We start from the raw sequence: 23,316 nt of genomic DNA on the forward strand, positions 1-23,316 counted from the left end.
TTTCAGCACCTGTAATTTTCATTGTTGTCATCTGGATTCCATCGTTTCTGCTTAGCCGTCAGGCCTCACTCAGTCTTACTGATTCTCTTAACAGAAAATATTTCTTTCCCAACCACCCCTCCCCAGGTTGCTTCAAAATTCTCTCTGTGTTTGGTTTTCAGCAGTTTCACTATCCTTTGCAGATACAGTTTTATTCAAATTTATCCTGATTAGGATTTGAAACACATTTCAAATTTATGGCTTGATGTCTTCTTTCAGTGCAGCAAAATTCAAGGCGATTATTTCCTCAAAATTACTTTTTTTTAAACGTTTATTTATTTTTGAGACAGAGAGAGACAGAGCATGAACGGGGGAGGGTCAGAGAGAGGGAGACACAGAATCTGAAACAGGCTCCAGGCTCTGAGCTGTCAGCACAGAGCCTGACGCGGGACTCAAACCCATGGACTGCAAGATCATGACCTGAGTTGAAGTCAGATGCTTAACCAACTGAGCCACCCAGGCGCCCCTCAAAATTACTTTTGAACTGTTCTCTTTCTTCACCTTCTGGGACTACAAACATTTTCTTGCAATACCACACTTTTACAACTCCCCCCCCCCCCCCCATATTTTCCATCCTTTTGTCTCCAATGCTTTGGTCTGGGTATTTTCTTTTGACCTTTAGTTTCAGTAATCATCTCTTTGTGTCTGTTTCTGCTGTTAACCCATCTATTACAGGTTTAATTGTAGTGAATGCATTTCTCAGTTCTACAATTCTTATTTGATTCTTTTTTTTTTTTTAGATAAAATTCTCTATCTCTTCATTTAATTTCTTTAACATGTTAATGAGGTATTTTAAAGTACATGTCTAATAACTTACTATCTGTTTCTTCTATGGGTCTGTTTCTGTTTTATTTATCTTGGCTTGGGGCTTCATAGTCTTATTTTCTGAGCTGCCTAATCATGTTTGGTTGAATGCGGGCCATCAGTTGCAGAGATAAATTGAGCCTTTGGATGGTGCGTTTTGCATCCCTAGAGAACTGAGTTTTGCATCTGTCAGGCAGCTAGGGTATGGGTCAGCAACCTTAACCCAATCAGTGGTTAAGTTAATTCAAATCTGGAATGCAGTCTTTGTGAGCACTGATTTAATTTAGGTTTTTCTCTATTCCTGAAGTTAAGGCCTTTGTGGTATGCAATAAAAATCTGGATAGTTTAACATGGACTTTTCTTTTTGAACTCCAACTTTTGTCCCTCAGTATTATAAAAATATAAAAAGGTTTGCTCAGCCTTTTGGCTTCTTAAGTTGCCATTTTTGCTCAACTTCTTGATATCCTAGTAGCCACTTGGGAATCCAAAACTGATGTAAGGGGGAAAGCAGTACAAAATGTTGGCATTGCCCCTCTAAGTTTCTCTTCTTTTTGGGATCTTGGCACCTTCGTTTTCACAGCTTTGGAGACTATCTAGTGTCTGTAAAGAAATGATATATATAGGTATACATGAACATATAGTTCATTTCTTGTTTTTCATCATGGAAAGAGTGGTCTGTAACAGGCTTGTCCATTGTTATGGAAAGAAGTTACTAATATATATAATTCTCATAAATTATATATATTTAAAATCGGTATAATAATACTGAAGATTATTATGAACATCTAATTAGATCATATGTGGGAAAGCATTGAGCAAACTGGAAAGTTCTATGCAAATGCAAAGCATTATTATTATTCTAACATAGAACCTAATCTCTCTGAAACCTGTAGCAATATGGCAGAGAAGTATTTGATAATTCTGTATTTATTTTTAAAATATGGATCCTCTTAAAGGGTCAGGGTCATCTAGTGAATATGCTGCTAAATGTAGAAATTGGAGTGCTATCAAAATAGGAAGTCTTATGCCAGTGAAGCTGAGAGATGTATTTCCCCAAGGCAACCCAAAGGTAGAAACCATCACTCAGTAGGAACTTAAACCGTCCTGGTTGAGGGAGGTGGAGTGCCATTCTGATAGATGTCCAAGATGCATGTTACTAATCTATTCTTTTCTGTCAGGTCTTCTTGTCGAGATTCTCAGTGAGGAATAGTACCAGACTGTAATCCACTCAGCCAGTCATCCCATTCTCTCCACATTTGCTTAGGGATTTCACTGTAGGCAACCTTCCACTTATCTTTTTCTTTCTTTCTTTCTTTCCTACCTCATACTAACCTTAACTTCTCTGTGAGGTCAAGCTTTACAGTACAGTAGAAATTTTCGAAGGCAAAAGATTGGGAGTTAGTATTGGCCTCATGCCAGGTACTATATATACTGTAAGTACAGTACCTCATAAAGTGAGAAGACATTTCCAGATAAATCTCACCTATTTCTAAAACAGATCTTATAAACAACTGCAATAAACATTGTGTGTTAGCTCAGGTTGAGTTCATATATGTTCTTATATAAAGGGTTATAAGAATAGTTCAAATTAATTATTCAGAGTTATAAAGGACAATGATGAATAAAAGTCAATGGTAGTATAGAAGAAACAGAAATAGTAATTGAGAGTGAGTATGGGAAGTGGGTTCTAGTGTAAATGCATTATTTGTCATAAAAGGGAGAAAACAGATGTAGTTTTATAAGTCAAGAAATAGAGATAAAAGCATTTAATATAATGTAATAATGGAACTCCTTAGAAGAACTAATGCTAGAGATCACTGAGTGATTATTTCAGGGAAACGGGATGTTTGTATGCTAAGGGAATGGAGACTCTTTCTCTTAACTTGATGCCATTCTGCACTCTGATTTTCTCCTTTGCCAAGTAAAATCTTTCTTTTATAATAAAAATAGTTTTGTCTTTTTTTTTTTACAAGAGAACAAATCTACACCTTTATTTACTTTCCAGTAATTTAAACCTTGAGGGGTACAGCATCACACGGATTCTATGGCCAGTGGCTTGACAGGAAGGTTGCTTTGGAATTTGGCATGAACCATGCCACTGTTTCCTTGAGGATGAGTTAGTTTTCCCCAGATTACTCTGGTTTTATCTGATTCGCCACCAGGAGCCACTGCATTGTTCTTTGCTTTGTACACATAAGCACATCTCTTGCCTAGATAGAATTCAGTTTCATTTCAAGCATAAACACCTTCAATTTTAAGAAGAGCTATGTCCTCTCTCTGGTTCTGGAGAGCCCACTTTTGGCCAGCAAAATGGCCTTGGACCACAGTCTTCCAGGCATATTTATCATTTTAGGAGTTCTATTCCCAGTAGACATCCAAAGGCTCCAAGATGGTGGAAAGAGAAAGGCCTCTTTTATAATAAAAATAATTTTAAAAAGTAAGTGGATATATTAGACAAATGCATATAGCATCAAATAAAGTTAGCAAGGTTAATAACAGAAATTAACATTTTAAAAATCAAAAAACTAAAGACAAGAAAGTGAATATATTCATAATTTCTTTGATTAAAGAGGATACCCAAATCAAATTTATAGTACTCTTCAGAAATGATCACTGTGTTACTGCATTAAAAGCTGTACTGTGTAGTTTATTCATTACAATATGGTATAAATATCCATTCTCCTATTAACAGGCATTTGGGTTGTTTTCAGTTTGGAGTTATTTCAAATCTTATTTATTTACCCATGTCGTTATCATTGACAGTGTTCTTCACCCCTTTGTGTAAACATATATTTCTACCTTGCATGATCTTCATTTTGCCTGAAGGACTTCCTTTAACATTTTTTTAGTGGAAGGATCTGGTAGTCATCAGAGCCAAGCCTCCAGCTTTTGTACGTCCAAAAGTGTCTATATTTAACCTTCATTTTGGAAAGATGTTTGCATGAGGTATACAATGCTAATTGCTTTTAGTTAATTGCTTTTAGTACTTTAAAGATGTTTCTCAATTGTCCTCTTATTTGCATTGCTTCCAATGAGAAATCTTCTAGACTTCTTATTTAGATTCCTCTGTATGTAACATGCCTTTTTTTTTCCTCTGACATCTTTTAAAGTATTCTGGTTTGAGCACTTTAATTATGATGCACGTTGGTATAGTTTTCTCTATGGATACTTTTGTAGTTCTATGAATATTCTTTTTTTAATGTTTATTTTTGAGAGAGAGAGAGACAGAGAGAGAGACAGACAGAGCATGATTAGGGGAGGGGTAGAGAAAGTGGGAGACAGAATCGGAAGCAGGCTCCACGCTCTGAGCTGTCAGCACAGAGCCCGATGTGGGGCTCAAACTCATGGACCGCAAGATCATGACCTGAGCCAAAGTCAGGCACTTAACTGACTGAGCCACCCACGTGTCCCCATATGAATATTCTTGAGCTTTGTTCGAGAAATTGTGCCGAGGATCTGTGTTTCTTAGATCTGTGGCTTTATAGTTTTCATAAAGTTTGGAAAATTCTTGGCCATTATTTTTTCAAATGTTTTTCTGTCCCCTCCATCATACTAATCCTTGAGGAATCTCATTATATACACATTTAGCTGCTTCAAAGTTTCTCAACATCCCTAATGCTCTATTCCTTTTATTGTTGTTGTTCTGTTTTTGTTGTTGTTGTTTCATTTTGGTTAGTGTCTATTATAATATGTTTATGTTCACTAACCATGTCTTTTGCAATGTCTAGCCTGCTTTTCATCCTGTCCAGTATATTATTCATATCAGACAGTAGTTTTCATCTTTAGAAGTTTAATTTGTGTCTTTTTAAAGGTCTTCTATGACTTAACATTTCAACATATGGAACCGAGTTGTAATAGTTGTTATTGTTCTTATCTGCTAACTCTATATCTTTGTCAGTTCCTGTTGATATCAGTTAATTCATTTTTTTCTTCATCATGGGTCACATTTTCCTGCTTCTTTCCATGCTTGGTAATTTTGTATTGGATTCCAGATATTGTGAAATTTACATTTTTGGATGCTGGATATTCTTGTATTCCTATTTGGGTCTTTTAATAATCTCTTCTATATCTCGACTTAACTTTTTGAACATAATAACTTTTAAAATGCTTTCATGTACTCATTCTAACATGTGCATCAATTTTCAGTCAGTTTTCTGATTGTTTTCTTTCCTCGTTATGGGTCACATATTGCTGCTTCTATAGATGCATGCTTGGTAATCTTTGATTGGATGCCAAACATAAATTTTGCCTTTTTGGGTGCTAGATAGTTTTGTATTCTTATAAACAGTCTTCAACTTTGTTCTGGGGTGTCATTCACTTACTTTTAATCAGTTAGTCATTTTGGGTCTTGTTTTTAAGATTTGTTAGGTGGAACCAGAACAGTATTTAATCTAGGACTGATTATTCCCCACTGCTGATTCAAGTCCCTTCTGGGCACTCAATACCTTGTGAAAATAAACTTTTCAATTCTGGCTAGTGGGAACAGGCACTATTTCTTGCCCTGTGCGAGTGCTGGGTGATCCTGATCCCTGGGGTAGTTCTTTCCTTGGACTCATGTAGTTTTTCACACATTTGTGCTGATTGGTAGACTACTGATTCAAGGTGACCTCTGGTGATCTCTGGAGTTCCTTCTTATGTAACTCTGTCCACGACAGGTAACCTACTTTGTCTCTCCTCCATTCAAGTAGTCCACCAGCCTCGGCCTATTTTTCCCCATTTTTCTTTACCACTTTCTGGGAACTCCCTCAAGGAAGTAAGTAAGTTGGGCCAATCATAGTGCTTACCTCATCTGTCTTCCATCTCTGTTCCAATGTCCAGTGTCATGACAACCACTGTTTCATACATTTTTTTCTTTTTCCTTTTGGTTGTTTTAAGTAGGAATGCAAGTCCAGTCTTTTTACTTCATCTTGGTCAGAAGTGGAAGAAATTTATTTTAAAGTGTTAATTTTAGAAAGGATGTTAAGAAAGATATCCTTAAATAATGAAATAGCAAAAGAGGTATGCGATCTTGCAACCAGATACTAAATCATTCCGGAATGGGTTTACTGCTGGACATTTACTTTTGTGAAGACGCAGACTTCATACAATTTTCAAGCTTTAAAAACATGATCTGTAATTATTACAGTTCTGACAGTAGAAGTTTGAGTAATATATGGGCTTATTATTTGAGCACATAAGTATAAAAACTCTTATCACAACTTACTTTAAGGATCAAAATATCTGGATTTAAAAAAGAAGCCTGGTTATGCTCCAGGCATCTCATTCTAAACATCAATCTCTTTTAGAAATATTTCTTTTATAATTCCCTTTAACACATTGCCTTTGATTTATAATATCTGCTGATAACACTAGACATCCAAAACATTTATTAGTTTGACATTGCTTTAGGATATTTCAGGAGATTTTTAATATATATGAAATAGAAAATGATAATTTAAGGCACACTCTATTGCTTCTTACATGTATCTATAGTGGATCCAGTTTTGAACTTTAATAATGGGTTATTTTAATTTTGTTGCAAAATTTGCACATTTTTTATGTGTTCTATGCAAAATATATGGTAAGATTGGGATAGATAAGACATCAACTAAAGTGGTAAATTATTCACCAATAATTATAGAGGAACTATAGTTTAAAATCACTTTAGTTTTAAACACTTCTGAGTTAGAACAAAAACTAAAACAGATCCATAAATACAGAGAACAAAGTGATGGTTGCTGGAGGGGAGGGGGATGGGAAGGAGGGCAAAATGGGTGTAGGGGAGAGGGAGATACAGGCTTTCAGTCGTGGAATGAAAAAGTCACAGGGATGAAAGGCACAGCATAGGAAATATAGTCAGTGGTATTACATAGTGTTGTCTGGTGACAGATAGTAGCTACACTTGTGAGCATAATGTATAAACTTGTCAAATCACTGTGTTGTACACCTGAAACTAATGTAATGTTGTGTGTCAACTATACTTCAATAATAAGTAACTGATTAATCATCTAACTCACTAACTCACTCACTCACTGCTTCTAAGTTAATACATGTAAAGTGCTTAGAATAGCACTTTAGTTTATTTAGCCTGGATTATAATGGGTTCAATACAGGTTAAAAATTAAATGATATCTTACTCTCTGAATTTTTTATTTGAGGTGTGTGATTGAGGCGCAACTGAAATAGTGATACTGATTCTGTAGGTATCTGGATCTTTGTGCTGATGACACATTGCATTCCTTGACCACCAGTCAGTGTTTGGCTTAAGATGAAACCAAGGTGGGCCACATGCCAAGGTGGAGGTTTCTTAAGCTCCCGTAGTCTTTGTTGATAATTTTTCAAGCTAATTCCTGCCGTGGTGGAGGTTTAACTCACAATGACACTGGATACTGAGCAAGGAAGAGTGAGACAGGAGGGAGCTGGGGGAGTTGGGGAGGGTGGGTGAAGGCCTGGAGTAGGTAGGGGCCAGGCTGGAGACCGAGGAAAGCTTATGCAGGAGAGGCAGGGAGCAGCACAGAATCTAGATGCATTCCTTTTGTGTTAACTTTGCCAGAGACTTCTCAGGGGAAATGCCTTCCCTGGAAATACATTTAGGAGACAGAGAACCAATAGAATTTTAAAGCTGGAATGAACCTTGAAGTCTGTCAGATAAAAGCAATTTAAACAGGCAAGAGGAGACTGCTGAGAATCATAGTGAGAAAATTAGTACAAAAAGCTAGCAATTCAAGAACAGCCCCACTTGTTGAGCTCATACTATGTGAAAGTTGCTTTGCTATATTTAGAAACTATAATTAAAGCATAGTATTTCTTTAAGTAATTCTCCATGTTTTTTTTTTTTTTTTGGGAAAGCAGATCATATATGATTGGTAGTGCAGCCATTACTGACATGAATAATTTTCTATTTCATTTTAGATATCAGTATTTTCCAAAAATAGGAATCCACTCAATAGCATTGTCAAAAAAGGAATCATTGAAAACTTATAACCTTTCTTTGATTTTTGGACAGACATAGGGCTACAGATTGTTCTTTATACTGAACTTAATTATCTCTCTGCTACACTCATCTGTTGTAGTTCAGTTCTTTGGAATGAAACAGAATGAGCCTTATCCATTTTAGGTATTTGAAGACAGTTTTGCAATCCCAGTTCTCCTTCAAGTTTTCATCACTTGACATGGCCCCTTTCCCCTCACAATCCTGATTATCTTTCTAGATACAGAACCAATTGTCAAGGTCTATCTTGAGAATAGAGATAAAAAGAAATATAAAATGTGCTCACTACCATTATAGTACTTATGAAATATTGATTTTTTCCCCCCAGTGCCTGTCATGTATCTTTATGCCCAACAGGTATGACGGGCTAACAGCTACAAAAGGGGAATTTTAACAAATAAGATCAATTTAAGGGGTCTGGTGTGTTGTAAGTGGCCATAAAATTTTGGTTGCAGCATATGTTGTCCAGACATACACATCCCATTAGGAAAGGAAGGATGCCAATTAACTAGTTTATTCAAAAATTATTTTATTCATCCATTCGGCCTTGCAACATTTCTCAGAATACGTTCTGGGGACCACTCTACTGAGAAAAGTTTTTGTGGTTATGTAAGCTCTGCATGCTGTGTGGCTTCTTTGAGGTTCTCTGCAATAAATTTTACATAAAGGATTCTGATCAATCCTGTAGCAAAAGAACCTCCTTTAACATTGTTTCAATCAGTTTTTCCAAACTTAATTTTGCTATGGGAAAATTTGTGTTTAACATTCATTGACTTCTTGTGGAACATATTTTGGAAAACACTGTCTTCAAACATTGAACCACAGAATTGACTGGACTTTTTATTCCAAACATGTCAGTGTAAGTATAACCATTTTCTTAAAAAATTTTTTTAAGTCTATTTTTTCTTTTTTTTGAGAGAGACAGAGACAGAGCTCAAGTTGGGGAGGGGCAGAGAGAGAGAGGGAGACACAGAATCCAAAGCAAGCTCTAGGCCGTCAGCACAGAGCCGGATGCGGGGCTCAAACTCATGAACCATGAGATCATGACCTGAACCAAAGTCAGATGCTTAATCGACTGAACCAGCCAGGTACCCCTAACCATTTTCACGAAAAATGGTTCTTGTAGGAAGACTGACTGACATCTGAACTTGACTCATTTCTACCGAAGATTTATCACAAAACCCTATCTGAGGGGAGCTGAGTGTAGCATAAGAAACAGAGGAAACCAGCAAAGTATATTGGCATGTGATTTTGAGGGAAATTCATGAAAGAGCTAGAAGATGGTAACATCATAAAACTGGAAGGAACCTTGAGAAATTTTTGTCTCTATTCCATGGCTTCCTTTCCTTAACTAAGACAGTATTCATTAAACCATCATCCATCATGAATGTATTTGGATTAAGTCAGAGTATTTACAAATCACTAACTATAAGGTGATACAAATAGAGACAAAACCGTTGCGCCAAAGAGCTTACAATTTAACCACAGAGAAAAGCTATATATCCACAAAATAATCAGATAATGATAGAAGGCAGTATGTAATTAGCTGTTGAGTTGAGTGGCTCAGATTATAAATACTCTGGAGTGGAGACAAGGAAGTTACCCCTGTGAATGGAGTTAGAGAAGGTTTTCTATTTTTAAGAACTCCTCAAAAGGAGAGTTTAAATTTATCTTAGTAACCATTGTTGCAAGAGAATAACTGTCTCAAAGTTCTTTATGTTTAACAAGCGTATTTATTGCTGGAGTTCATACAAATTTCTCTTGGGCAGTCTTCACTAGGAATGGAGAAAGGACAGTTCCTAATATAATAATAAGATTACTGCTAGGAGAATATTTTCATGAAAAGATCATCATGGTTCTTCTTTGTTACCAGAGGGTTTTATAAAACATTTAGATCAACAACATATAGGTATGCAATTCAGTGACTTCAGAGAATAGTTGGGGAAAAACCAGAGGAGTTATGATAAGAAATAAATAAAAGAGGGGCATCTGGGTGGCTCAGTCGGTTAAGCGTCCGACTTCGGCCCAGGTCACGATGTCATGGCTGATGAGTTCGAGCCCCGCGTCAGGCTCCGTGCTGACAGCTCAGAGCCTGGAGCCTGCTTCGGATTCTGTGTCTCCCTCTCTCTCTGCCCCTCCCTAGCTCATGCTAGCACTCTTTCTCTCTCTGTCAAAAATAAATAAACTTAAAAAAAAAAAAAGAAAGAAGAGAAGATAAAGTCTCACAAAGGCAATGTGATGCAAGCATCAGAAGGAAAAGAGTTAATAGGGAATGTATATTTAAATAAGTGAAGACCAAAAAAGAAAAAAAAAAAAAAAGATACACACAGGAAGCAGGTCCATGGGATAAGTGGATGGCTGAGTTTAACATATGGAAACCAGACAGCAAGGATGGGTCAGAAGAGAGGAACAGCCACCTGGGGATAAATATAGCAGCAGATAAGAAGAAGTGGAAATATTGGATGGGGGGTTTACTTCCTATTTTGGAAAGATAGGGGAGAAAGAACACTCCATTTTAAGCAGTTTAAAAATTATATACTTCCCTCTTTTTCAAAAGGGTTATGTAATTTGTAAATGCTAGAGCAGACCTTTAAAAACACTGGCATCACTCTCCATGTTATTTTTAAGCACCTTTTCTTTCATTAAGCACAATTAAGCTATCAAGTGCTCTGTTTTAACTATGCGGAACACAGTTCCCACAGCCAGGAGCACAGTGTATCAGAAACATCATGAACAATTCTGAACTTGCACAAAATATAATTGGCCAATTTGGAGACATTGTTTTGCACAGTATGATGTGTCTCATACATTTTTCATATAGAGGCAATGCATTTTATGAGACACACAATAAGCATATGGAAATACATGCATTCTCAGGAGGCTGAGAGGAACGGAGCAGGGGGATGGGAGAGAACTAAGCTGAGCTGAGTGAGATTTGTGAGCTCTGAAACTTGACAAGCTTGGAAAAAAAAAAAAACTATTCTAGGCAGGCTTTCCACGGCACTTACAATGCTAATTATAACTGGTGCACTCCATTTTTTTCCTTGCTATAATTTCTTTACTGGTTTTAATTAAGTGCTTTTAGTGTCTATTAGGAAGGTGGAGGAACAAGGAGGGTGAGAATTTGCTTACCAGACAAGTTTTGCATTGTTCTCACTCATTTCATGCCTTACCCAACCTGTGCCTTTGTTAATCTTTTACACGATTACCTACATTTCTGCTAATTGATGGCTTTTTATTCTCTTCTTTTGCTAATTCTACAAATTAAGGTTCTACTTAAATGTTGTCAAGTTCAATCAGTATCCTCTTTTTAGTAGTATTAGAGTAAATGGGTAATCATCTTTTGTTGATTGACATGTGGTAATATTAAAAATTACTGATGCAGCTTGAAAGTGTCTTTGTAAAGAATACTGAGGAACCACTGAAATGTGGTGGAAACAGCCTCCAGTGGAGGCTGAGCTCATATTTGCATGGACAGACTTGGATCTGGGATGTAGAAGGAGCACAGGGCTCTATTCACTTCTGCTTCAGCTGAGTCAGCACTCACTGACCACAGTGTTTGGTACAAAGCACATTTGTAATAACTTCGGGATCACATTTGAAAATTTAAAGCTGAACATTCACATTATAGCATTCAATTTGTACAGGTCAGTTGTATTCAAAACGAAGGAATAAAATCCTTTTTATTCATTCACCTAATCACTGAATATATACTGGGTGCCTTCCAGTGTGTAAACCACAAGAACTGATGTAGAACTAGGTCTATGGAAGGAGCCCCTCTCAAGAAGCTGACATTCTGATGGCGAGAGAGAATATGTAAGGAAATAAGAACTATTCAGAGATATCGTTATTTATTTATTTATTTATTTATTTATTGTCATTAAGCATGTATATGCTGACTACCGTGTCAGGACTTACAGTAGGGGATAAAAATATGAAGATGGGGAGAACACAGTATTTGTTCCCAAAAGATTTGTTAACTGGGTTGGGGGCACAGACTTATACATAAACAATTATAGCAATGGAGTCACTGTTATTATGTAATTATATGGAAGCATTTCTCAGCACCCTGAGAAAGAAGTACTGAATGCTACAAGGAATCAGTCATGGCATTCTAGAAGAAAACTGAGAGACTGTCTCAGTGTAGTTTGAAATCTCTACTCCAGTTATGTTTCAGTTTCTTGTTCTAGATTATGTGAGCAAACAAATAGTATACTTTCCTTTTTTTTTTTTTTTTTTTGCTTAAGCAAGTTTAAGTTTGTTTTCTGTCACTTAAAGACAAAATAATTCTGTAAAATTCAGAGCCAGGCAGAGCCTTGTATATATCACTGCAAAAGTGTTAAGTGAGATATTAAGAAGCCATCATAATAGGATACTTGTTTTGTCTTTTAACTAGAAAGTTTGCTTCATTTACATTTAAACTATCTTCTTGTACATTGTACAATTATCTTCCTTATTTGTGTGTTAGAATTTATCTCTGCTATCTTACTTTGTGTTTTCTATTTACCGTATATCTCTTTTTTAATGTTTTATTTATTTTTGACAGAGAGAGAGAGAGAGACAGAGCATGAGCAGGGGAGGGTCAGAGAGAGAGGGAGACACAGAATCTGAAGCAGACTCCAGGCTCTGAGCCATCAGCACAGAGCCTGATGCGGGGCTCGAACTCACAGACCGTGAGATCATGACCTGAGCCGAAGTCGGACGCTCAACCGACTGAGCCACCCAGGCGCCCCTACCATATATCTCTTTTTTAAAAACAAATTTCTGCTTTTTTCCTGGATTCATAACATTTTCACCATTCTTTGTCTTTCTTTTACTTATTTGGAAGTTAAACATTCTATTTCTGTTCTTGTAGTTATTGTTACATTTTTAACATGAAGGCTAAGTAAAAAATCAGTCAGTATTTCTTTCTTCTGCCAAATACAGATACTTTAATGCTGTAATGTCCTTCACCATTCCCTTCTGTATCAAAATTGTTGTTTGGCATTGTCCTCCCCCGCTATTATCACTATTGTTGTATTTATAACTATATTTTTGTGGGTTTACTAAAAATTTACAATTTTACTGCTTGCTAACTTATCTTTAACCTACTATTTTCTTTGGCTTACTTTCTTCATTTTGAAGTATCAGATTTTTCAGCTATCTGGAGTAGTAAAACCTCTCAGTCTTTGAGAAAATCTTTATTGTGACCTTGGATTTGAAGGATAGTTTGGTTTATGCAGGATTTGATGATGACACTTGGACTTTTGCCTCACCTAGACTCATTCTCCACTCTTCTACATCCTTCTCGATGCCCAAGAGACTGAGATCTATATAGACTAAATTGATGTCTCCTTGGCTTCATATTGGATAAAACAATGGGAGACTGGCAGAAGAGAGATTGGAAGGAGGAGAAAAAGATGGGTATTATTTCCTTCTAGAAGTCCTCTCTGATGGGCTACTATAAGCTGACTGCTTCCCTTGACCAAAGGCCAACGCTACCATTAGGTGGCCTTCCCCACCAACTTTCTACAAGTTCTAGTAATTGCTCGTCCCTCTTATTTCTTTAGGTTTAAGAGTATCATTTCTAGCTGCTAGTAAGCCTGTGCTACTACAGCTTCCCTTGATGCTTTTTTCTAAACCCTACTCTTACTCATACTTTGTATCTAGTCCCTCTATTGAATTCTCCTCAATTATTGAGTTGAATGAATCTTTTCTTCCTAGTTATAACAGTTGTTTTCCCTTTAACATAAAAAAAAAAAAGCTTTCCCATTACTTTCTGGCTTTTATTATGATTGGTGAGAGGTATGTTATCAGACTAACTATTGTTCTTTTTTGGGTTTCTGTCTTTGTCTTTGGTTGCTATTAAGACTTTTATCACATCATTGGTGTTCTGTGGTCTCTTTTATCATGCATGAGGGAGATTTTTTTATTTATGCCACTTGGTATGCTTTTTAAATTTGAGGATTGATGGCTTTTGTCAGTTCGAAAAGTTTTAGTTATTTCTTCAAATACTACCTCTCTTTTTGCGTATTCTCTCCTCTTGTAATTCCTATTAGATATACTCTGAATCTTGTATTCTCCAGATAGATCTTACATTAACCTTTCTGTTCTATTTGCCATCTCTATGAAGAGAGATCTCTGCGCTAGTTTATGCATAATTTTCTCAGGGTCATATTCGAATTCACTAATTATTTCTTCAGCTATGTTTAATATGCTGCTCCCCAGTTGAGTTCTTAATTTTAATGAATACTTGTATGATGTTATTGCTCCTTTTTAAGTTGCCATTTTTTTCATATTGCCCTTCACTGTTTTTTCCCCCTTTTCTTACTCTTTTAATAGTTTTAAGGAAGTATGTTAAGTAAGTTACGTAAGTATGTTTAAGGAGTGAGTTTTATACTCACTTCCAGCTTAGTTTATCTTATATTCTTGATAGTGTTAATCTCACTGTTACATTTTCTGATTCTCTCAGCAAACCACTTCCTCTTGTGTTTCAACTCATTTTTATCACATATTTATTTATAAGGATATCATGTTCATGCTTTGAATGGTAGAAGGTTGCTGCAAAATAGTTTTGCCTTTGCTTCTGTTAGGTGCTCCAAGGGTTTCATTGATCCAGAAACACTCTTTATATTAAAATTTTTATCATTTTGCAGATTCATTCAGGCTTTAGGTAACATAATACTGTATTCACACCTGTGTGTGTTAAAGGCCTGAGAGTTCAATTTCTCATGGGAGTCTTTATCTCCATAAAAGTTGAGCAGATATAATCTTTCTTGACACTTCCCCAAAGCTAGTGACAGTCTTTCTTTTCCTGAGTCCCAGTTAAAGTTTCTGTTTCCAGATTTTTACCTTGCCTGGCCTCAAAGCTATATTTCCTATCACTGCTTGGATATTTGCTGCATGGCCAAATAGATCCAATATACCACCAGGCTATATTATCATTTCGGGTCATGAGCTTAATGTTCTGCCTTTGGATCTGGATTTGTTTCTGATAGATTTTCCTTTTTGTCTTTTGAGTTCACCTCTGTATTAAAATATTTTGTTATATTTTATTTTTTACTTCTATATTTATAAAGGGAAGAATGTTCTCTCTTCTGTGTTCTGTTTGAAGTTCCTCCCATGGAAGAGTGGAAGGATGAAAATGCAGAAAGGCAGACCCAGGAATTTAAAGAGAAAGGAAAATTAGTCAGCAACCATGTACCACAAATCACCACTTGAACAATGAAGGCTCATGAGATCAGAAGGTTGTTCCAGACAAAAGAGGCTGCAAAGCCAAGAGTAGACCTTAGGGAACCAAAGGGAACTAGTTCCTGTGTCTCCTTCCTCCCCATTTCATTATCATAAGCTCCTTGCTTATTATAAATAAGAATGCTCCATTTTCTTCATGCACTTTGAAACCAATAGTGGAAGAAATGAAATGATCTTAGTGCTCTCAAGTCACTGTGGAGGTCCAGCCAAAATCAATGGGTGAGGATGCTTAGAGAGAACATGCCGGGTCAACTCCCATGCAACAGAATTTTCACTAGTTTTATCTCTATCAGGGGCATGTGAGATATGCTAATGCATAGCATTCCATCAAGAAACACGAAGAACTCAAACTGCCACAAAACAAGACTGCCTAACATTAGAAACGCTAATTTTGTAATTGGGTCATTTTAATTTTATTCACTGATGTTAGACTCCAGCTATTGGTGGAGATACTACTGAGCACTTAGGTTAACACACACACACACACACACACACACACACACACACACACACTCCTCCCTCCCAGGAGACCTCCTCCTTCAACTCCCATGCCTGCTGTGTTGTGGAGAATCTGTGTGACCCTGTAATGTAACAGCCATGCCCCTCCCTTTTCCATTTGGACTCCAAGCAACAGTAAGACTAGTTCATCAACTATTCATTTGTGGGGACTTTGCCATTCCTCTACTCAGCAGAAGACAATTTCCTCTGTGTTGCAACTCTATATTTGGCGAGAGGATAGGAGGGTTGGCACGACCAGAGCTGGCTACTAAAAGCAGGCACAGTAAAACCCCACAATGGTTTGCCTCTTTTTCAGTTTGGCACATCATGTTAGGAGCTGGAATAGAGAAACATTTGTAATAGATTGCAGTTGGGAGAAAGGGTGATGGTGCTTCTGTAGAAGTCCTGTGTTTCTTTTCCCCTCTTTCGGTGGAATAGCCATGAGCCTCACTTTGGTTTTTCATATTTTAAATTCAGCCTGTACTGAACTTGCCACAGAAATAGATCTGCACTGACACTCCCACACTCAAGCTGCCGGTGCTGCAGACACAGGTTTTGACATTGCTTGAGCCAACCCAGAAACTAGAAAGTTGAAGTAGAATTAAAGAGGTTGTTCCATGAATAGGCACAGTTCCTGGTTGGAAAACCTGGATCATATTTTATTTCCATCTCTGACACTCTTATAAATCTTTAACATCAACACTATGCCTGTCACATAGTGATTGCCCACATTTACAAGGTCTCGCTAAAACAGGAATTGCTTTATGACACAGGCATATTTTTTGCCTAAGTGAAAGGGCACAGTGGGAATTGTCCTCACTTGGACAAGGTCTGCTGTAGATGCCTGATCCCTGGAAGTTAGAATGATGGAACCACTGGGTCAAGGCCAACTATCAGAGTGGGAGGTCAGCATCAGGGAGGGCTGGAGGGAGGTAACAGGAGGTCTTGGTGGATGGGTGGGACAGAACATCAAAGGTGGAGGTCTGGAAAGGCAGTCTGAGGTGTCAGAGACACTTGCTGTGGGGTGGGGGAGGTGGGGCTCACTCTAGGGCTGAAAACCAGAGCAGCTCTTAAGCTCTTGGAACAATGCTAGGTTGGAGTAGAAGGACGGAGAGACCCTGGAGACTAAAAATATCAGTTAGCATTTACTGAGTAACTGAGCCAGGCACTGGGCCAGCAATGTTCTGTACACCAATCACAGTTCATATCATGGCACATTTCATATGCTTATTCACTTCTGGATCTCCCACTGAGTTGTGAGTTTCTTGAGGGATGGCCCTATGTCTTGATCACTTAACAGGGAACCTTAGCATCTAGAAAGCATTTGGTAAATGTTTGTTAATTGACTGAGTGAGTGACATTCCATCTTTCAACAAACCCTATGTTTGGGTTGACAAAGCAAAGAGTCAGAGAGATTAGGAGACTTGCCCAAGGTCACCTACACAGGTAATTGCAAAGACAAGTTTTGAATGTTCTTTACATGAAACCACACTACTTAAGGGACTGAATCAGAACTTAGGAACGTAGGGGCCCAGATTCAGGAAATGGGATTCAAAGTGGGGAAGTTTTCAAACTAGAAGTTCTCTGAATGTGGAAGCACAACCAAGCCCCAGGGCTGACTTGCGATAAAATCCTTGAACTACTGGTATTATACTAACCACATTCCCTGTGCTCTACCCTCCTGTCCTGCCCATTCCTGCTTGTTCCATAGGGGTAAGGGTACCAGACAAAATTGAGGACACCAGGTTAAGTTTGAATTTTAGATAAATATATTATTTTTTAGTATAAATATGTCCCAGGTATTGCTTTTAAAAATATTCATTATTTATTTGAAATTCAAATATAACTGGCATCCTGTACAGTGGCCCTCCGCCTTATCCACGGGGCATACATTCCAAGACCCCCACTGGATGCCTGAAACCACAGGTAGTATTGAACCCTATCTATACTATGGTTCTTTTTCTATACATACATACCTATGATACAGTTTCGTTTATAAATTAGGCACGATAAAAGATTAACGACAGTAGCTGTTAATAAAATAGAACAATTATAACATATAGTGAAAGTTATGAGAATGTGGTCTCTTTCTTTCTCAAAATATCTTATTGTCCTGTACTCACTCTTCTTGTGATGACATGAGATGATAAACTGCCTACGTGATGAGATGATGTGAGGTGGGTGACTGATGTGGGCGTCGTGACCTAGCATTAGGATACTATTGACCTTCTGAGGATATGTCATAAGGAGGACCATCTGCTTCCAGACCACAGTTGATTGTGAGGGAAGCAAAACCGCAGATAAGGGGGTGACTACTGTATATTTATTTGCTATTGCTACATTTGGCAACCCTAGATGAGGGTTGGTTTTAAGGATATATATGTAGGAATCAGGAGATATGTTAAACCACCTCAGTAGCCCCAAAGCTGATTACAGAGGCTCCCAGCACTTCTGTGGCTGGGGTGTTCAGTGGGAACTAAGGAGTGCTGGAACAATGGCCCGTTAGGTTCTTATTTAACCATAGCTCAAGTGCCCTCTTGTTACCTCCTCCAAAAGGGAGCCCTTTGTTCCTGTGCTGCTTCCTTCCTCCTGTGCATGTCACTGTCACACTTCCCAAGAGAGCATATGGCTAGGCTAATGTGCCACCAATCAGAATGGAGGGCCTGCCCCAGAGTAGATGCTCAATAAATACTTCTTTGACAAGTGAACAAGTAAGTTTCAGAATGGTCACCTCAAAGTGGTTGATCTCATGGATGTCCATACAGTCTATGGTCAACTTTGGCAGCATATTCTCAGGTTTAGTCAGTTGTGGCTAGGGTATCAGGGCCAATTAGGCCAATGTCAAAATATACGAGTTTTTTTCTGAACAAACCTCTTGGGCTGCTTTCTCAGTAGGGATCCGTGAGTATAAACAGGCAGTCTAGAACATTTTATCCTGTCTGGTTCACATGGCCTCTTCAATATGCCATCCTTAGACTGTTAACAACCAATAAGCTCTAGTCACAGTAATGTGAGGGTAATTATATAATTTGTTATCTAAACTAGGATATTTTGGTGCATCAAAGGAGATGCTGGTCACAATGCCACTGGGACAAATGATATAAACCTGGACTGTTCTGTGCAAACTGGGACATACTGACAACCCGGTTTTTGTGAAACATAAGCACCCTTTGGAATCTCCTGGATACTATAATCTCCAAATGCCACTCTTCGGTCACAGTGACCGTATTACCCAATCAGCTGTAGTGTGCTCCTATACTGTTTTCTCTCAAGGTAGTTTTTCAGGGGAGATTCTATGAGGTTTTCCTCACAAATATGATTCATATAATATTTTGCTGAGAATATTTCTGTCTCCATAACTTGACCTGAATCTCTTAGAAATGGCGGTCCATGCCATTTACCTGCGTGTTCTAGCATCTGACACATTTCCCGACCCCTACAAAGTGTAGTTGCATCAACAGCAACAGGCTATTATGCTATAGTAATAAACTACCCTTAAACCTTGGTGGCTTGTGAGAAAACGAATTATTTTCTTTACACCATATGTCCAGAGTTGGTCAGCTTGTGCTCTGTTCCACATCCTATTTAATCTGGAACCCAGACTGATGAGCAGTTCTTATCTGGAATGTTGCAGGTCTCATGGCAGAGAGAACAGAGACAACGTGGGATCACAGACCGGCTCTTAAAGCTTCTTGTCAGAGGAGAGGGTTACTTCCACTTGCATTTCATTGCCAAAGCGAATCATACAGCCAAGTCTGTTCCAGTGGGAAGGAAGGTATAATTCTCTTACAGGGAAGAAAGCAAATGTTTGGGACAATAGTACAAAATCTACCACAGTGCCCAGTAAATGTGAATGGAACTAAACTTAGCATTATTATTTAAGTTGATATAACCCATACTTTCCTGACATGAAGATGGGGAGAAGTGGGATGAGATGGGATGGGGTAGGGGAAAGAGTGTACCCCGTGTGCAATGTTTGAGGAGCCCAGCTTGTATGCTCCCCTTTATGCTTTCTGTTCAGGCACATTTGCACCTGGGAGGGATGAGAAAAAGCTTCAGTTCTAGTCTTTCCTCTCCCCATCTTTAAGGATTATCTTTCTCCTTTCATAGGGCTGGGAAGAGAGTCCATCTATCCTAGCAGGAGTAGTGAATAACAGCTCTCTGATTCCAAACCATTCTAGCTCTGGGATTATGATATGAATTGCTCCAATTAATGGACACCTACCAACTCTCATGTACTGGGCCCTCAATATTATCGAGGTTCTTGCCTTTAGGCAGCTTGCACTTCAGGAGAGAAGCAAGACATGTGCAGCTAATTCTAGATGAGGTGTAATATGTCAATCCCTCACTTCTTGGAGTTCCTATAGTTTAACCCACTTGAGTTTCTCTGATTTCAAATCCTGGCCAGATTCAATTTAACCAGACATGCCAGCTGTGGATGGAGTCCCATGGTTATTATAGTGAATCCAGCCTTCTCCAAAAAGCCTTTCTCTACTTGGGCAGAATAGACTTAGTTCCTACAAGACTTAGTCTGACCTCTTTGTTCCCTCTCCTATGCTGTATACTTTGGATACAATTATAAAGATGGCTGATTGAATTATATGTCTAATATTTGGGTATATCATAGCCCTTGGGACCCAATCTCTCAAAATACAATTATACAAATACAACTATATTTTTCTTAGTGATCTCACATTAGAATGGGGAGAGGAATCTGGTCACAGTCCAGGGAAGACCATTTCTATCCAGAAGAGCTAATCAGACCCAACAGGCATGAACCAGGAATTCATAGGATCCACCCCAGGCACACCACAGACATTCTTAGTCATGACAGTTCCCTTTCCAAGGCCATCCTAAAGACCATAGCACTGCCTTACAGAAAATCTCTTAGGTCCTAGGCAAGCCATTTTTGCCACCCATGTTTCACTAGGTGCTTTTGGGAAATTTGAGAATTATTGTAGGTGTTGGGACACATCTCTTATGGTTCAACTATACTTCTAAGACCACTTCTCAGCAGATTCTTGAGCTCTGATCTATGAATTTTCTGATCCCATGTTGACATCTCAGATTTCTATTTTACCCATGAAAAACCGGAGTGCAGGGAGATTCAAGCATCTGCCTAGGGTCACATGCTTGATTGACTGAAACATTCTACAAGTCTACAAGGTTGACACTATAGGAACTGGAACCTGTTCAGACAGTTAATGGCAAGAATGATGGGGCAAGTTTTCCTGAGTTCTATGAACACATCTCTTTTTAGATTTTTCAATTTATAAGTGTCATGTTAAATAAGGTAACTCTGGTGAGCATGTAATGCCTGTTTCACAATAGTACTGATTCTTTAAAAGTCAGATTTCTGAGTCATGCTGAGTTATTCACATGAACAAAACTTGAACCTGACAAATGGAATAACAGGAGCAAACACAGTGACATCACATATCTCTTCTATAAAAGGTTGGAGAGACCCAGAAAGGAAGTTTCTCCAGGAATTCAGGCAAAGTTGGATATTGAACATCATTCAGTTGCAATGATAGTTAAAGAAGAATCTTATCTAATGAACTTAATAAAATTGAGATATTGCCTTTAAGAGCAACAAAGTGCTGTTGATGTGAAATTTAACTACTTAACAGTTAAAACTAAACAATTATAAATTCCACTTTGCTGGCTCCATGAAGATCCTTATGCTGCTTGGATTCCTTTGGGACTCTCCTACTCCTTCTCTAGGAGTCAAAATACTGCTCATTTTTCAGGACAAACTCTTATTCATGAGTTTCTTAATTCCTCTGGTTGTAAATAACTTCTCTGTCCTTGGCAGTGTAATGACAATTTGAATAAGCATACTTTATAGCTTTCAGCATCTTCTAGCCAGGCACATATAATAATTATCTTCATGTTTCATTTCCTCTGCTGTATAATAAGCCACCTGAAGACAGGGATCATGTCTTTTCTCTTTTGTGTTCTCTCAAGGTCTAGCACTGTGCCAAGTACATATTCTACATTTTCCAAATGTTTGTGCAATTAAATGAAACTGAATTACATTAGAATTGATAGGGGCAAGGCTGAGACCAAGCCTGAAAAACATTGTCTATTGACATAAAATAAACCAAAGAAATCTTGAGAATTTTAAACATCAGAGTTAAGATAGGGAAATAATGTACTTTTCAAACTTGGAAATATTTTTCCTTTTTGTTCATTGTGTATTGTGTATGATATCAAAAATGAGTTAACTATATTATATTTTGTGCTTATAAGAAAATATATTTCCTTATGGAAATAATAAAAAGGCAATGAAATATTACTTTCCTCTTTTGCTATGCTTATATCATCCTGAATAATACAAAGGGCACGTTAATGACCTGTGTTAGGAATTTGGCTTTTTAAAAAAATCATTACAGGAAGAGTTTTTAAAATTTCAAATGCCATGTGCAGTCTTTTTTTAAGTATAATTTACTGTCTGATTGGCTAACCTACATTGTGTAAAGTGCGCTCTTTGTTTTTGGGGGTAGATTCCTGTGGTTCATCGCTTATGTGTAACACCCAGCGCTCATCCCAACAAGTGCCCTCCTCAATGTCCATCACCCATTTTCCCATCTCCCTCATGCCCCCATCCACCCTAAGTTTGTTCTCTGTATTTAAGAGTCTCTTGTGGTTTGCCTGCCTCCCTCTCTGTTTGCAACTATTTTTTCCCCCTTCCCTTCCCCATGGTCTTCTGTTAAGTTTCGCAAGATCCACATATGAGTGAAAACATATGATATCTGTCCTTCTCTGACTGACTTATTTCACTCTCCTTGTTTAGTGGTAGAATAGGGGGCCAGACCATGTAGAAACACTGGCATATTTTATGAGTGGGTGAGGCTGAGACCAGCTCAACCTGGGGTGAGGAAAAGATAAAAGGAACAAAGGCCAGCCATGACATACTGTCAGCCCATGGGCCCGGGATGTAGTGCACATACCTCTCCACAGCAGATTCCTTAAATAGATGCATTACTCTAGTCTAGCGTGACATTTTGTGTAAAGCGTGTATACTTTGCTTGTTTAAAGAAAGTTTGTATAGACAATATTTGAAATCTACTGATACTCTAGGTAGTAATGAGTGTATAAACCAATACACAGGGGAAATAGATAAAGAAATATTTGTTAAGTACCTCCAGTGTAGTAGATAATGTGCCTTTAAATAATAATAATAATACTAATGAGAGTAAACATAGTAAGTTATTTTTAATCAGTGCTTACTGTGTCCATACACTGAGCCACTTAATCCTTAAGCAAATCTTATAATGCATTCTGTCCATTTTATAGATGAGTGAAGTACCTCCGTGATTTTAAGCAACCTGTTCAAGGTCAGATCATGCCAGCGCCAGGATTTGACCTGGTCTAGCCAGGGATGGTATGTTTGCAAAGGTAGACCCCGTCTCAGTCTAGATCAAAGAACAGAGGTTTGTTTTCAATAAAATTTTTAAGTAAAATTTTTATTTTAGAATACTTGGACAGAAAAATTGTGAAGACAGTATAGAGTTCTCTTATACTCAACACTCAGTTTCCCTTATTGCTAACATACTAAGTTAGTATAGTTAATTTGTTACAATTAATGAATCAATATTGACATATTATTATTAACTAAGCTCCATAGTTTATTCGGATTTCCTTAGTTTTTACCCAATGTCCCTTTTCTGTTAGGGTCCTATCCAGGACACCACATTACATTTACTCATCATGTCCCTTTAGGCTCATCTTAGTTGTGATAGTTTCACAGACTTTCCTTGTTTTTCATGACT

The sequence above is a fragment of the Panthera tigris genome, chromosome B4 (assembly GCF_018350195.1).
Source record: "Panthera tigris isolate Pti1 chromosome B4, P.tigris_Pti1_mat1.1, whole genome shotgun sequence".
Classification (NCBI taxonomy): Eukaryota; Metazoa; Chordata; class Mammalia; order Carnivora; family Felidae; genus Panthera; species Panthera tigris.